We start from the raw sequence: 17,076 nt of genomic DNA, 5'->3' as shown, positions 1-17,076 counted from the left end.
ACAGTTAAACAACACATACCCTCAAATAATTTAGTTTAGATCCAAATCCACTCCTTTTGTGTGGCAGCAAAGTCTATGTGCCCACACTGGGCAAGCCAGATTATTAACACAGTTTGACACACACACACACACACACACACACACACACACACACACATCCAGGTCAGTTAGACTTAGGGCTTGGGAAAAGGAAGGAATGTATATCTTTTTTACCTCTTCAAAAAAAGAAAGAAAGAAAGAAAGAAAGAAAGAAAGAAAGAAAGAAAGAAAGAAAGAAAGAAAGAAAGAAAGAGAGAAAGAGAGAAAGAGAGAAAGAGAAAAAGAGAAAAAGAAAAAGAAGAACATAGCCTGCCTGCCAGGTTTGGCCCATTAGGAACCAGATAGGGGAAGGAGTCTTCCAGCTCCCAGACACTCAGTAAGCCAGACAGACTCCAGATTCCTCTATTTTCTCATGCCCACGGACATGCATGTCTTACCTAGACAAGACAGTGCCCTGATAAACACACGTGAATTTCCAGGAAGCAAACTCCGAGCCTCCTGCACGGACCTCTTCTTCTTTCAAAAGTGGGAGGAAGGGGGAAGACAGGAAGGCAGTCCTTCCCTTCCTGCTTCTCCCCAGAGCTTGCAAAGCCTTCCAAAGTGCAAAGGCATTTTGCCCACTACCGCGGGAGAAGCAGCTCAGTGTGCCCCGCCTTCCTCAACCCTGCGCTCCAGAACAATGCTGCGACATCCATTTAACAACACCTGCTGGAGCCTATTAATATGCGTGGGGGGGAGCTATTGATTCCCCCCACTCCCCCACCACCAGCACCCTGCCCTCCACAATGAGCAGGCGTTCATGTCCTCTACCATCCATCAGCAACTCGTTCGCCGGTCCCCTCCCCCTCCCACTCCCCAATCCCCATTCAACCGGAGAGCCCCCTCCAAAGCTCTGGGGCTCCCAAAGCCCAGGCTGACGAGCTCACTTTGGAATGCACTTCATTAAAATTTAGCTGCCCGATTCCAACCTGCAATGCGGAGGAGGAGGAGGAGGGATGGAAAGCGCTCGCCACACTTCCTCTAGCATCTTTTTCAAAAGCCCCATTGTTCACCAGGCATCTGCTCCAAAGCCCAGCCTCTCCCTTACCCACTGACCCTTGATTTTTTCTTTCTTTCTTTTCTTTCTTTCTCCCCCCGCTTTTTTTCTTTCCTCTCTCCCTCCTCCCACTCCGCCTGACCACACGGGGCCTGCCTGGCCCGGTAAATTAGAACGCAGCCTCAGCCATCTGGCCCTCTCGAGCTGGCCCGCTTTCCCCGCCTCCTCCCTGGTCCACACACCACACATCACCTCCACGGATGCTCCCACAACCCGCGCGGTGCCAGGCGCCTCGGCGGCCGGCTGCTCCCCTCCACAGGCCGGGCGTTCGAATCCAGACGTGGGCAGGGGTCTGGCTGCGAGGGGCGGCCAGAGGGGTCCACCGTGGACTTGTACTTGCCTGTGAATTCCCAGCCAATCGCCAAGATTAATCCTTCCCTTTGTGCGCCTGGAAGAGCCTCCCACCAACACTGGTCCTCCGCTCCGGCAGCGGCTGGGAGGAGAGGCTGGGGGTGGGGGCAGGAGCCGAACCCCTTCCTAGGCAAGCTGAGGGCGCTTCGGACACCTGGCCACAGAGCGAGTTTCCCAGGGCATAGGCGCTGGCCAGAGGAGAGCCGATGGTGCCAGCAGCGGGAGAGAAGATGCCCGAGCTTGCGCCTTTATATTACTGGCGACATATCTAACACATGACAACAATTTCCATCTGTATTTAAGCCCAGAGTGTGAAAAAAGCGCATTACATCACAGAGCCCAGGTTCCTTGAGGCTGCTGGATATGTAGGCCAGGAGGGATCAGGGATGCACCTGCGGAGGGGGCGGGACCCAGCGTGCCCCCACCCTCCTCCGCCTGTCAGGTCCCCATCAACCCATTGGTCCTAGAGAGCCTGGGGCCAAAGAAAGGCGGGAAATCGGGCTGCCCCATTTGCTGAGGGCTAGGAGAAGATGGTGGGGGCTTAGGAGGGTGAGGGGAAGGGAATGTGGGTGACTCCCCCAAACTAGGGACCAAAACCTTTTGCCTTCTGCCTCTCCTAACTTTGGGAGGAATCACTCACATTTAAAACAATTGTTTCCTTGGAGGCTTGGAATGTGAATTTGAAGGGTTTCCTTTCAAAGAGCTGAGAGCTGAGAATTAAGGTAGAAACAGGTGGAGAATGGAGCAGGTCCTTGATGCTTCTCTCCAAGCATTCAAACTCACTCTGTAAAGAGGCTGGAGAGCCCAGGAGCTAGACCTCAAGCCTGTTCCTGGCACAGCACCCACTCCCAGCTCTGAGAACATGAAACTGCGCAGAGCTGTTTCTAGCACTGGCATCCGTTAGAGAAGGACTCGCCCTTCCCGCCTTCCCATGGCCCAGTATGTCACATGCAAGGAACTTCCAAGAATTGAAAACAGATGGCTTAGTAGTTAAGTGCTTGCCTGTGAAGCCTAAGGACCCTGGTTCAAGGCTCGATTCCCCAGGATCCACATTAACCACATGCACAAGGGGGCACACGCATCTGCAATTCATTTGCAGTAGCTGGAGGCCCTGGTGGGTCCATTCTCCCTCTCTGCTTCTGTCGCTCTCAAATAAATAAAATAATTTTTTTAAAGAATTGAATCTGAAAATCTGGACAGGGGGAAAAAAAAGAGACATTGAGGAACAAAGCCTGGTGTTTCATGACTATGAGCCCAGCACCGTAGAGGCAGAAGCAGGCGTGACTCTGAGCTGTAGGCCAGCCAGGAACAATGCCATTCCCAAGCACTGTGCCACAGTCACTGCGGTGGCTTGATTCAGGTGCCCCATAAACTTGGGTGTTCTGAATGCTTAGGTCCCCGGAATTAACACCTCCTGTCCAGGGCACGATTACGGGTGTTATAACCAGCTTCCTCTTGCCAGTGTTTAGCACACTCTCCTGTTGCTACCGTCTGTCAGATGTTGGCCAGGAGGTGATGTCCACCCTCTGCTCATGCCATCATTTCCCCCTGCCACCATGGAGCTTCCCCTCAAGCCTACAGGCCAAAATAAACCCTTTTCTCCCACAAGCTGCTCTCAGTCAGGTTTTTCTGCCAGCAACGCAGAGCTGACTACGACATTACCTTCTCTTTACAAAGCACCTGGCAAAAGGCAGCTGATGGGACAAAAGGGTTGACTGAGGCTTACAGTCTTGAGCTTGGCAGGGAGAAGATGGTAGAGCAGAGGCTGGACGTCACCTCTGCACAGCAGACAGATAGATACAGTACGACAGTGAACCAAATTCTAGCCAGGGGAAGCTGCTTCAACTACCCCCACACCCGTTCCCTGCATTCCTCCTCCAGCAAGGCTACACCTCACAAACTGGCATCAACTGGAGACCAAGCATCCAGAACACACGAGTTTACAGGAACACCTGACTCAAAACATCGCACGCTGTCTATTAAAACAAGAGGGCGAGGGCTGGAGAGATGCCTTAGCGGTGAAGGTGCTTGCCTGAGAAGCCTAAGGACCTAGGATTAACTCCCCAGAACCCGCATGAGCCAGATGCACATGGTGGTGCATGCGTCTAGAGTTTTCTTGCAGTGGCTAGAGCCCCTCCTAGCACACCCATTCTCTCTCCCTCCCTCTCTCTCACAAATAAATAAATATAAAAACAAGAGGGTAGGGAGTCTTATGACCCTGGAGTTTATGGAGGGGAGGTATCCCAGAACCTACATCTTTAAAAGCAGTAGGGAGTTAGCAAGATATGACACCATCAGTCCCAGCACTCAGTAGGCTGAGGTAGAAGGACTGCCATGGCTCAAGGCCAGACTGGGCCTAGGGTAAGTTCCAGGTCAGCCCTGACTAGAGGGAGACCCCTGTCTTTTGGAAAAATAAAAAGGGGCCTGGAGAAATGGCCCAGTAGTTAAAGGCACTTGCTTGCAAGGTCTCTCAGCCTGGGCTTGACTCCCCAGTACCCACAATAAAGTCAGGTACACCAAAGTGGTTCATGCATCTGGAGTTCATTTGCAGAGGCCGAAGGTTCTGGTGCACCCATTCTCTTTCTGCCTCTCAAATAAAAATATTAAATAAATACAAAAGATCTAAAATCCAGCAGGGAGGAGGGGGATCGGAGGTGAGAGGGCAGCAGGCTAGACAGCTGACAGGAAAACAGTTCTCCTTGGAAGGCAGGGTCACCCAAATGTCAGGGCAGATGAGAAAGCAAAACCCAGGCTGGAGAGATGGCTTGGTGGCTAAGGCATTTGCCTGCAAAGCCAAAGGACCCAGGTTCGATTCCCCAGGACCCACGCAAGCCAGATGCACAAGGTGGTGCATGTATCTGGAGTTCGTTTGCAGTGGCTAGAGGCCCTGGTGTGCCCATTCTCTCCCTCTCTCTCTCTCTCTCTCTGCCTCTTTCCCTCTCTTGCTCTATCAAACAAATAAATAAATAAAATTAAAAGAAAAATGAAGAAAAAAGAAAGCAAAACCTATTTCTCCTCACTTGCCACACAGGACACTGCTACGGTGTGCACGTCAGTGTGACCCTCTGCTCTCCGAGCAGCGCGGGGGGGGGCAGGTGTGCGTCCAGCATCCCTGACGCTCCGCTTCCACGGGTCGCGGCCGACGCCTCAGCGCAGAGCCAGGCTTGCTGCGCTCCGACCGCACCTCACCGTTCGAGCTGTCAGTGCAGGTGGACTGCGTCTGGCAGTTGTTGTGCGTTATCCTCACATGAAGTCGTTTTTGTTACAAGTTTTACCCCTGGGCAAACACACAAGTAATTTATCTGCAGACTGTGGATACAGAAAAGGCACTTACTCAATGTCATTTGTTATTACTAACCTTATTAGCATCACATTTTTCCGTGTAAAAGGCCTCAGTGACATAAAAGGGCCCATCCTCTGCTTTGGGGTGCAGTGGTACACGCAGAGTAGTTTCTGGGGCCCCGGCATTATGCACCAGTTAGTGAAGAGAAGTGAGATGCTTTGGAAGAAAAGAAAATCCATTTGCTTCATTCCTTATCTGCACCTGCACCAGGCAGCCAAAAGGGCCTTCAGAGCAGGGTACAAAGTATCAGCTTACAGTTTTGGTTTGAGAGAAACAATAAACTTAAAAGCATCATGTCCTTTTTAAAAAGTTTATTTGGGGCTGGAGAGAGATGGCTTAGTGGTTAAGGCTCTTGCCTGCAAAGCCAAAGGACCCAGGTTTTATTCCCCAGGACCCACATTAACCACATGCACAAGGGGGGGCATGCATCTGGAGTTCGTTTGCAGTGCCTGGAGGCCCTGGTGTGCCCCATATTTTCTCTCTCTCTCTCCCTCTCTCTTTCACTCTCTCAAATAAATTAAAAATAAAATATTTTTTAAAAATAGAAAGCTTATTTATTTATTTATTTGCAAGTAGAGAGAGGAGACAGACAGCGAGAATGAATGAGCCAGGGCCTCCAGCCACTGCAAATGAACTCAAGATGTACGCGCCACTTTCTGCACCTAGCTTTACATGGGCCCTGGGAAGTGGAACCCAGGTCGTTAGGCTTTGCAGGCAAGTGCCTTAACTGCTGAGCCATCTCTCCAGCCTCAAGGGAGTTGTTTGTTTATCAGCCTTGCACATCAAACATGTGAACACTGACATCATCCTCTCATTCCATCAGCACCAAAAAGAAAAAGCAGATAGTGTATAAAACTTTCAAAAGCCTTTAGCCACAGCCTAATGCTGAAAAGTGGAATTTTTATTTTATTAGTTTTCCATAAGAAAATGATGAGTGCAAATTAAATTGTTCTTTAGTGAGGAAATGGCACAGAGATGTTACCAAAGGGCACAAGAATACAAAAACCATCCTCTTTATGAAACAGAGAAGGGAACTTTTCTTCAAGAAGTATCCAAGCATGGGGCTTTCCAAACTTCAATAGGGGGAGAAAAAACAGTCCTCATTTACGTTGGAAATGCCCCTAACAATAGCAATGTTCTATCAGAGCTCCTAGGCCAGGCTGCTCTGCTATGGGAGAAGAATCTGTGGGAATCTAGCAGGCTTAGCAGACAGTACACGCCCAACCTTAAGCACCCAGGCTTTCCGAGCGTGTGTGGTCTCTCGCAAGAGCCAGAAAATGATGCTGCGCTGTGTTCCTTCTGAAATCTCATTTGTCACGCACAAAATACAAGAACCGACATGCCCTGCCTTCACTGGTACCTGACTTCTATAACCAAATGCCAGTTATACAGGGTTTTCAGAGCACAGTTCACAGTGACGGCTGGGTGGACATTCCTCCCTAACAATCTGTTAACAGTCTGAGAGGAAAGGCCCTCAGATTTGCCCCCAAACACATGCAAAGCAGGGAGAGAAATGTTTTCCCATCAGACTGAGTGCAGCCTGCTGGGACCTGGTTGACAAGCCACCTGTGCCTCTTGATGGTGTAAAGAGCTGAGTAACTTCACCTTCGGATGGACAAGCACAGTACGCCTGAGGGGCTGCAAAGGGGCTCGGTCGATACTCTCTCATAGAGCTGTCCTTTGGATAAAATAATGTGGAATGATAATACAGGCCACATTCACTGAGTAGAATGTCATAAAAACAGGCATTAAGAATAAAAAAGAGGAGCTGGAGAGATAGTTCAGCAGTTAAGGTGCTTGTCTGCACAGCCTAACAACTGGGGTTCGAATTCCCAGTACCCACATAAAGCCAGATGCACAAGGTGACACATGTATCTGGAGTCTGTTTGCAGCAGCTGGGGGACCCAGTGGGCCCATTCTCTCTGTCTCTGTTCCGTCTTCCTCTGCTTACAAATAAATAAAAATATTTTTAAGGACTAAAAAGGAAACCCAAAGTTAATAATAAACTAAAGTCTGTGGGATACACCTAAGTACCTACAAAGAAGGAAATTATAGCCTTAAATACCCAAATCATATTAGTGAACGAGACAATAATTGAAGTAGGTTTTATACCCAGGAAACTATAAAGGTCAAAGTGACATCAAACTTTTTAAAACAAAAGAAAAATTCAACAAACAATGCTGGAACAAATGGATATCCATATAGAAAACAATAAATCTAGCCCCTACCTCAATACTATATACAAAGATTTTCTCAAAATAGACCTAAATTTATAAAACTCATAGGAGAAAACAAGAGTACACCCTTATGGTCAGGGTTAGTTACTGAGATCCCAGAAAAAAACAACTGAACAAAAATCAGACCAGTCAGCCCCATCAGAACATAATGCTGAAAAGACTACCCGGAGCTGGAGACTTGCTCAGCAGTGAGCTGTGCGTCCGGAGCCAGCAGGAGGGCCTGGGACCTACCTGCCCAGTGCTCATGTAAGCAGACAGTTGTGTGCTGCCATACGCTCCTGGAGCCCCAGGAAACCAGAGAATGACAATTATGGAAAACCCACAAGCTCTGGGATCCTTTAATCCCAGCACTCAGGAGGCAGAGGTAGGAGGATTGCCATGAGTTCAAGGCCACCCTGAGACTCCATAGTGAATTTCAGGTCAGCCTGAGTGAGATCCTACCTAGAGAGACCAAAAAAAAGAAAAAAAAAAAAGAAGAATGGGGTGGGACGGGGTGGGGGAGGAAGTAGCGCAGAGGGGCACCATAGATATGGGGCACTATACTTCAAGGTTGACATACCACACACGTACACAACACACCACATGCAAAATAATAAGGATACCAAAACAATAAAAGACAACCAGAGGGCTGGAGAGATGGCTTAGTGGCTAAGCCACTTGCTTGCAAAGCCAAAGGAGCCAGGTTTGATTCCCCAGGACCCACATTAGCCAGATGCACAAGGGGGCGCATGTGTTTGGAGTTCGTTTGCAGTGGCTGGAGGCCCTGGCATGTCCATTCTCTTCTTCTTTCTCTGTCAAATAAATAAATTAATTAAATATTTAAAAAAAAAAACCAACCAAGGTCCATTGCAGAAGAGGTGGTGGAAAGAATGTAAGAACCAAAGGAAGGGTAGGACTCCTTACAATGTGCTCTTCCAGACACAAAATGGCCTGGATGTCCATGACCTCACAGTGTCTGACACTACCCACACAAGACCATCATAATGGAGGAAAATATGATAACATCAAAATAAAAGAGAGACTGATTGAGAGGAGGAGGGGATATGCTGGAGAATGGTGTTTCAAAGGGGAAAGTGGGGTCAGGGAGGGCATTACCATAGGATATTGTTTATAATCATGGAAGTTGTTAATAAATATATATATATATATATATATATATATATATATATATATATATAATTAAAAAAGAGGGCTGGAGAGATGGCTTAGCGGATAAACGCTTGCCTATGAAGCCTAAGGACCCTGGTTCGAGGCTTGATTCCCCAGGACCCACGTTAGCCAGATGCACAAGGGGGCACACGCATCTGGAGTTCATTAGCAGTGGCTGGAAGGCCTGGTGCGCCCATTCTCTCTCTCTCTCTGTCTCTGTCTGTCACACTCAAATAAATAAATAAAAATGAAACAAATTTTTTTTAAAAAAATTAAAAACAAAACAGACAAAAAAAAAAGACACCCAGAAAGAGTATTTGTGAGCCAGATACCTGATAAAGTATTTATAACCAGAATAAGTAAAGAACTCCTACTACTAAATAATAAAGAGGCGGCTGGCTGGTGGAACACACCTTTACTCTCAGCCTGAGACAACAGAGTGAATTCCAGGTCAGCCTGGGCTAGAGGGAAACCCCACCTCAGAAAAACAAACAAAACAAAACAAACCAACAGAAGAAAGAAAAAAAGATAACCACATAATAAAGGCAGATAACCCATTTGAAAACGCAAATGGAAGATTTACCTAGTTCTCCAGGGAAGATAAGCACATGGCCCATGATTATAATAACAAAAGCCCAACACACAAGGTTAATGGGAAATTACCAACCCCAACCACAGTGAGGCACCACTTCACACTCAGGAAGACCCTTTAATTAAAGGGATGAGCACCAGCAAAAGTCCAAGAGAAATGGAACTCTCAGGATAGAGAGACTTCTTTCTTTCAGATCGCAGTGACCAATGGGGTGATTCATCAAAGTGCTGAGAAACAAATGACAGTGGAGTGTTCAGCACCATGTGAGACGCCTCTCTCACACCTTTCAAGGCTCAGGGACCATTGTTAAAAGTGGCAGAAAGAATGTAAGATCCAAAGGAAGGGGGGGAGAGCTTACAAGGCTATCTTCTAGGCACAAAGTGGCCTCGATATTCATGTTCCTGGCTGATGCTACCTGCACAACAGGAGGGGAAAACATGCTGACATCAAACTATGAGACTCGTTGGAAAAAAGGGGATTTAGTGGAGGGGGATTAAAAAAAAAAAAGGCCGTGGGTGGGAATTATAATCATGGTATATTATCTATACATATGGAGGTTATGAATACAAAGTCAGTCAAAAACAACTGGAACTTCAGGCTGGAGAAGTGACTCAGCAATTAAAGGCATTTGCTTGCAAAGTCTGTAGGCCTGGCTTCAATTCCTCAGTACCCAAATAAACCCAGACACAAAAATTGGCACATGTGTCTAGAATGCATTTGCAGCAGCAAGAGAACTTGGTGTGCACATGTGCACATACACGTACACGTGCATACATGTACAAAAAAGTAAAAAACCCTAACTTGAGACTTGTTCAGCAGTGAGCTGTGCGTCCGGAGCCAGCAGGAGGGCCTGGGACCTACCTGCCCAGTGCTCATGTAAGCAGACAGTTGTGTGCTGCCATACGCTCCTGGAGCCCCAGGAAACCAGAGAATGACAATTATGGAAAACCCACAAGCTCTGGGATCCTTTAATCCCAGCACTCAGGAGGCAGAGGTAGGAGGATTGCCATGAGTTCAAGGCCACCCTGAGACTCCATAGTGAATTTCAGGTCAGCCTGAGTGAGATCCTACCTAGAGAGACCAAAAAAAAGAAAAAAAAAAAAAGAAGAATGGGGTGGGACGGGGTGGGGGAGGAAGTAGCGCAGAGGGGCACCATAGATATGGGGCACTATACTTCAAGGTTGACATACCACACACGTACACAACACACCACATGCAAAATAATAAGGATACCAAAACAATAAAAGACAACCAGAGTTATATCATAACTTAAGCTTTTTAAAAATTTAATTAATTAATTTATTTTTTGGTTCTTTGAGGTAGGGCTTCACTCTAGCCCAGGCTGACCTGGAATTCCCTGTAGTCTCAGGGTGGCCTCAAAGTCATGGCGATCCTCTTACCTCTGCCTCTCGAGTGCTGGGATTAAAGGTGTGTGCCACCACATCTGGCCTCTTTTTTTTTTTTTTTTTTTTTTTTTTTGAGGTAGGGTCTAGCTCTAGCTCAGGCTGATCTGAAATTCACTATATAGTCTCAGGGTGGCCTTGAATTTATGGCAATCCTCTTACCTCTGCGTCTCAAGTACTAGGATTAAAGGTGTGTAAAACCACTCCCGGCCTGACTAGCTTTGTTTTTAAAAAAATATTTATTTATTGGGGTTGAGGGGGAATGGGCACACCAGGGTGTCTTGCCTCTACAAATGAACTCCAGATGCATGCACTACTTTGTGCATCTGGCTTTATGTGGGTACTGGGGAATCAAACTCAGGCCGTTAGGTTGTTAGGTTTAGCAGGCAAATGCCTTAACCATGGATCAATCTCTCCCATTACTTTAGCTGTCTTTTTTTTTTTTTTTTTTTTTAAGCTTGGTTTTTCAAGGTAGAGTCTAGCTATAGTCTAGGCTGACCTGGAATTCAGTCTGTAGCTCCAGGCTGGCCTTGAACTCACAGTGATCCTCCTAACAGGGTTGGGATTACAGGCATGTACCACCATGCCAGGCTTTTTTTCTTTAATATCTTAGTTTTTACTTCTCTCAAATATTTTCATTCTCTCAAATATTTACTTATTTGAGAGAGAGGCAGAAAAAGGCCAGGGCCTCCAGCCACTGCAAATAAATTCCAGACACATGCATCACCTTATGCATCTGGCTTATGTGGGACATAAGTCCTTAGGCTTCGCAGGCAAGAACCTTAACTGCTAAGCCATCTCTCCAGCCCCTGACTTCTTATATATCACATTGGTCATTACTTTTTAACACATAAATTTTGGGAGAGACATTCAGACCACAGCACCAGGTAATTTCCTTAGTTTTAAATTTCCGTTAACTTGTAACCCCTGTAACAGCTTTTCAAGAGCAAAAGAAAAATAGTATCATATTAAACATGTACATCTATGTTTCAAAATATGTAAATCCACAAATATTAATGTGTAGGAATCAAGAAACACTAGTATTTTATACCAAATGAGTCACTAAAAATAATGAAAATATTTCTTCAAAGGTCAGCATGTGAAGTTTCCATGTTTGGATTCTTATTTATTTATTTATTTATTTGAGAGCGACAGACACAGAGAGAAAGACAGATAGAGGGAGAGAGAGAATGGGCGCACCAGGGCTTCCAGCCTCTGCAAACGAACTCCAGACGCGTGCGCCCCCTTGTGCATCTGGCTAACGTGGGACCTGGGGAACCGAGCCTTGAACCGGGGTCCTTAGGCTTCACAGGCAAGCGCTTAACCGCTAAGCCATCTCTCCAGCCCTGGATTCTTTTTAAGATATTTATTTGTTTATTTATGTATTTAAGAGAGAAAAAATGGGCATGCCAGGGCCTCCTGCCACTGCAAATGAACTCCAGACACATATGCCACTTTGTGTCTGGCTTTATGTGGGTACTGGGGAATTGACCCCGGGCCGTCAGACTTTACAGGCAAGCATCTTTAACTGCTGAGCTGTCTGCTAAGTCCCAGGGCTTAGATTTTTTAGCAAAGCTGTTCCTGTTGCCTGCTCTGACATCAACATTGCTCTATAATACATATTTAGAAAATAAACATGGCTGGTGCTTTTTCAACTGCCTAAGAGCCTACTGATAATGTCAGCGTATAATGGGGGATAATAGGAAACTGCTATTTTTGATTCTTTTTTCTGGCTTATGGAATACGACCATTTTCACAAAATGCCAAAGTCAAATGATAAATCACTTCACAGTTACATATAAGTCCCACATAGCTGTGTGACTCTCCTAGTAACCTCTGATTTCCATAATAAATACAAAGAAAACGCTGTTTTCCCGCTGGGTTTTGACTTGCTCACAAATGTATGAGAAAGTGACCCCACCGTTTATGAAAATAATGCCATTGACACATCTGGGGCTTTGGTAAGTCAACTGGGAAGACACAGCAAATTATGAACAAACGGGATTCCACAGGCTGCAAAGTTCAGCAAAGATAGGAAACAGGACCAGGACAGACCTACAGAACATCCCCTCCAAATGTGGACAATTTAACAAGACTTCTCTGTGAAGCATGAACAGTGCCCCTCTTCTCGAATCCTGTTCAAAAGAACTTCCTCACTGATGTGCAACAAAAATCAGGAGCAGCCACAAGCCGATACTTGTTCCTTAAGAATGGCTAATGGGAGGCTGGAGACATGGCGCAGTGGTTAAGGGTACTGCATGCAAAGCCTGACAGCCTGGGCTCAATTCCCCAGGACCCATGTAAAGCCAAGTACATGAAGTGATGAAGTGGTGCATGCATCTGGAGTTCAGCTGCAGTGGCAAAAGAGGCCCCAGCGTCTCTCTCTCTCTCTCTTTCTCTCCCTCAAGTAAATATATACATACATACATACATACATACATATACATATATATATATATATTTTTTTCCTCTTTGAGGTAGGGTGTCACTCTAGCCTAGGCTGACCTGGAATTCACTCTGTAGTCTCAGAGTGGCCTCAGACTCATGGCAATCCTCCTGCCTCTGCCTCCCAAGTGAATAAAAAATATTTTTTAAAAATGGCTAATGCAACAGAATACACACAAGAGGGGAAAGGTGAGTGGAACCATTCTACAATGGCTCCATGATAGATAAAAGTTCCAGAAACCTGAAGCTTTTAATTGTTTTATTATTTGCAAACAGAGAAAGGAAGAGGGAAGGGGAGAGACAGAGAGAATGAGAATGGGCGCACCAGGGCCTCCAGCCACTGCAAACGAACTCCAGATGCATGTGTCACTTTGTGCATCTGGCTTTACATGAGTACTGGGGAATTGAACCCAGGCTGTCAGGCTTTGTAAGAAAGCATCTTTAACTGCTGAGCCATCTCTCCAGTCCCAACTTCAAGCTTTAAATATGTATGTGTGTGTGTGTATATACATATATATACACACATATATATATATATACATATACATACACATACATACATACATACATATACACATATTATGCCGAGGGGATTCAGAACCAAAGTCAAAAATAAAAAAATAAAGCCTGCTTGTAAGCTGGGTGCGGTGGCGGCACAGTCCCAGCACTTTGGAGGCAGAGGTAGGAGGATAATCAGGTTTAAGGCCAGCCTGGGGCTACAGAGTGAGTATGAGGTCAGCCTGGGCTACAGTGAGAACCTGCCTTGAAAGAACAAAACAAGCCAACAAACAAAACCTACACTCTTAAGTGGCCTCTGCAGAGATGAGCAACCATGAGCTCTCCCACGCGCCAGGGCTAGTGCACTTGAAAGACCCTTCCTCCTCTGGAGTGGCCGACTGTGCAGCTAAATACCACTGATCACCAATTTCAGCACTACCCATCAGACGCATGCACGCATTTCAAACTGTGACCACCTCGCAGGTGCCAGGACAGGCAGTATGCCTCTTAACGCACCCTACAAACCGATGGGATGACAGCACTCTCCCAACTGTGTACGCTAGGAGCCCCCAGAGACGCGACGCGCCCAACATCACAAAGCAGACCACGAAGGACCAGGGCGCCGCTCCGTATCCAAAGCCCATGTCTGCTCAACAGTGAGCCTTGCGCTCAAGGTCCTGGAGGCCGGATGGAGGCTGTTTTTCCAGAGAGTTCCCCTTGCGCTCAAGGTCCCAGAGGCTGGATGGAGGCTGTTTTTCCAGAGACTTCCCTTGCACCCACGGTCCCAGAGGCTGGATGGAGGCTGTTTTTCCAGATAGCTGTCTTGAAAACTCAGGATGGTGATCTGGGTACTGAAGGCCAATTCCAGTAATGGCCCAAATTATTACAAAATGCTCTTTGCTCTTATTTCTAAAGCTTTATTTTATTTTGAAAGAATTGAGAGAGAGAGAGAGAGAGAATGAGTGGGTGTGCCCAGGCCTCCTGCTGATGCAAACTCCAGACGCATGTGCCATTTTGTGCATATGGCTTTACATGGTTACTGGGAAAATCAAACACAGGCAAGCAAATGTCTTTATTCACTGAGCCATCCCTCCAGACCCTCTGTGTTCTTTCTCTATGTATTTTGAAACAAAACATTAATAAACTCACTGCGACATCATCTGGGATGCTCAGGCCAGTCCAATGCATGACAGTGGTATGCCATCACCCAGCAATGGCGTCACAGGAAGTCACTTGGTACCTAGGTGCCTCCCTCCCAGAGAAGACCTTCCCTTCCTCCTTTGTGACATGCAGGTCCCACCCCCACCGGAACTATGACTGCCCCAATCCGTGAGCTGACGGCAGACAAGGTCTCTACTAGCAAGGACATGGCTCGGGCCCCATCCGCTGGACTGTCACCCACTCAGGCAGCTTCCACAGTGACAGGAGCCAGAGTTCCGTGGGGGGCTGGGCAAGCTTCTTGTGAGGAAGGAATTGCTACCTCCACTCCTGCCAAGGGCAGGGGAAGAAATGAAAAACAAAGCCAGGTCCTATCCTCGCAAGCTCCCTACCAGATGGGGAGAGTCTTTAATCCAGTACTAAGTCTACATGTGATCTACTCCTCTGTTTACAGACTGATTTTGGTCCTTGTCTGTCTCCCTTGCAAAGGCAAGGAAGCCGTCGATTCAGCCCACCATGTATTATGCATCGGCCACTGCCTTTCTGTTTGTACTACAAAGAGGAGACGGGCACATAAAGAGGGAGGGGGAAAGTGCTGCACTGTCTTAATGAGGCCTTCAGCTGGTGCAGGGAGAGATTTGCTTTGACTTCATTTAGACATCACTCGCCTAGGCCTTCTCTCTGCCTGAGCACTGCCATGCGCTGGCCTGCGTCATTCTTACCACCACCTACAGTGGAGGCATCACTAGCCCCGTGCAATTGTGGATTGCCTTTCCTGTTCTTATTCTTTCTTATAGCTTTGGTCTATTTGTTAGTTTGCTTGTTTTCTTAAACTTTATCATTTATAACATTTAAAAAAAATATTTTATGTGAGATAGAGATCATGGACATAGTACCAGCGCCTCTTATTGCTGTAAACAAACTCCAGGTGCAAGAGCCACTTTGTGCATCTGGCTTTATGCGATCCTGGGGAATCAAACCTGGGGCAGTAAGCTTTGTAAGAAAGCTCCTTTAACCACGGAGCCATCTCTCTATGCCCTTTTTAAAAAATTATTTTCTTTTGTTTTTGAGACAGGTCTCACTATGCAGCCCAGTCTGGTGTGAATTTCAAATTCTCCTGCATTCTGGGATTATAGGCATGCACCACTCGACTCAGCCTTCCTGGCCCCATTCCTACAGGGCAAACTTAGGAAGGTTACGCAATCTCTCCAAGCACAATGACAAACTTTCAACTCAATTCCTATTACAAATTGGGGAAATGACTAATTTAAAAGAAAAACAGAAACAGGTCTGAACAGAAATTCACAGAGAAAGATACACAGTTGACTGGACTGACTGGTAATCAATCTCATTGTGTAACAAGTCCATGGAGACAGACCCTGAGCTGCGCTTCAACCAGAATGACAACACGGAGCACTGGTGATAACAAGGAGCGACGAAACTCTGAGCTGGCGTGGTACAAATGTGATTGCCACTGTGGAAGCCATTTGGCAATATCTACCACAACCGAACATATGTCTTCACAGTGATCTAGCAACTCCGCTCCAAGAACAGCGTACACATGTCCACTGGTGTAAGAACATTCACAGGAGCAGCAAAATACTGGAGACTGTGCACACCAATGGTAGAGGAGAGTGTGGTGTAACCACACAACGCAGAACCATAGCAGGAAACATGAAGCGATGCCACACTCAAACACATGGGACAGTTTCATAACAGTGATATTTGGGCTGGGGAGATTGCTCAGTGGTTAAAGGCACTGCTTGCAAATCCTGTCAGCCTGGGTTCACGACCCCAGTATTCATGGAAAGCCAGATACACAAAGTGGCACATGCATCTGGAGTTCATTTGCAGCTGTAAGAGGCCCCGTCACACCCATGCTCTCTTATTCTCTTTCTCTTTCCTTTTTCTTTTCCTTTCTTGTTTTTTTTTTTTTTAATTTGGTTTTATTTTTCGAGGCAGAGTCTCACTATAGCCCAGGCCGACCTGGAATTCACTCTTTAGTCTCAGGGTGGCCTCTAACTCATGGCGATCCTCCTACCTCTGCCTCCCCAGTGCTGGGAGTAAAGGTGTGCACCACCACACCTGGCAAGATATTTAAAAAATAGTGATATTAGCAAAAGAAGTTAGAACCGAAGAATACACATTACAAGATTCAATTTATACAACACTCACGAAGAGGAAAATCTTACTTTTGGGAAGCGTGAAGAGTCATGGGTCCCTCTGGGAAGGAACAGAGGAAGTAGCCAATAGGTGGAGGCATGAGGGAAGAGCGTCACAATGCTGACTAAACATCTCAGTGATCCAGGCACCAGACACAGCCGCCTAGTTGGATGGTTGAATGGGTAAGTGGATGGATGGCCACTGTGTGTGTGTGTGTGTGTGTGTGTGTGTGTGTGTGTGTGTGTGTAAAATTTCACCATGCTACTCATCTAAACCTGTTCATCTTACACCACATGATGCAGTCAATACCATAACTGTTGTAAGAGTCTCCCTTGGAACCCAAGTGTGCCAATCATGCAGTGACTGTGAATAAACAATATGCTATCCTTCTGAGTAATCAGAACAAAGGAAGTTTATAGTGGAAGAAAAGAAAGAAAAGTGGAAGTGTCATCACAGGCTGGTCCCCTTGCTTATAACAGACTCAGAACAAAACAGAAAATGCAGGGGGGAGAGCTGGGGAGATGGCTTAGCAGTCAAGACACTTGTCTGTGAAACCTAAGAACCCAGATTTTATTCCTCAGCACCCACACGAGCCTGATGCA

General features: G+C 46.6%; 1 protein-coding gene across 11 annotated transcripts in view; it reads right to left on the bottom strand.

Annotated features, from left to right (window-relative positions):
- Positions 1–17,076, bottom strand: part of Magi1 (membrane associated guanylate kinase, WW and PDZ domain containing 1) — a 620,496-nt gene that overhangs the window by 232,272 nt on the left and 371,148 nt on the right. The window contains exon 1 of one of the 11 annotated variants that reach the window (XM_045135560.1): positions 1,476–1,724. The exons of 9 other annotated variants lie outside the window; for them this stretch is intronic. The gene's annotated coding sequence lies outside the window, so the exon portion shown is untranslated. Of the gene's footprint in view, positions 1–1,327; positions 1,433–1,475; positions 1,725–17,076 lie in introns of those variants that run through there. One more of the 11 variants, XM_045135561.1, reaches the window with a different exon arrangement.

This window comes from Jaculus jaculus, chromosome 16, assembly GCF_020740685.1.
Source record: "Jaculus jaculus isolate mJacJac1 chromosome 16, mJacJac1.mat.Y.cur, whole genome shotgun sequence".
NCBI lineage: Eukaryota > Metazoa > Chordata > Mammalia > Rodentia > Dipodidae > Jaculus > Jaculus jaculus.
This window is presented reverse-complemented; position numbering and strand designations above follow the sequence as displayed.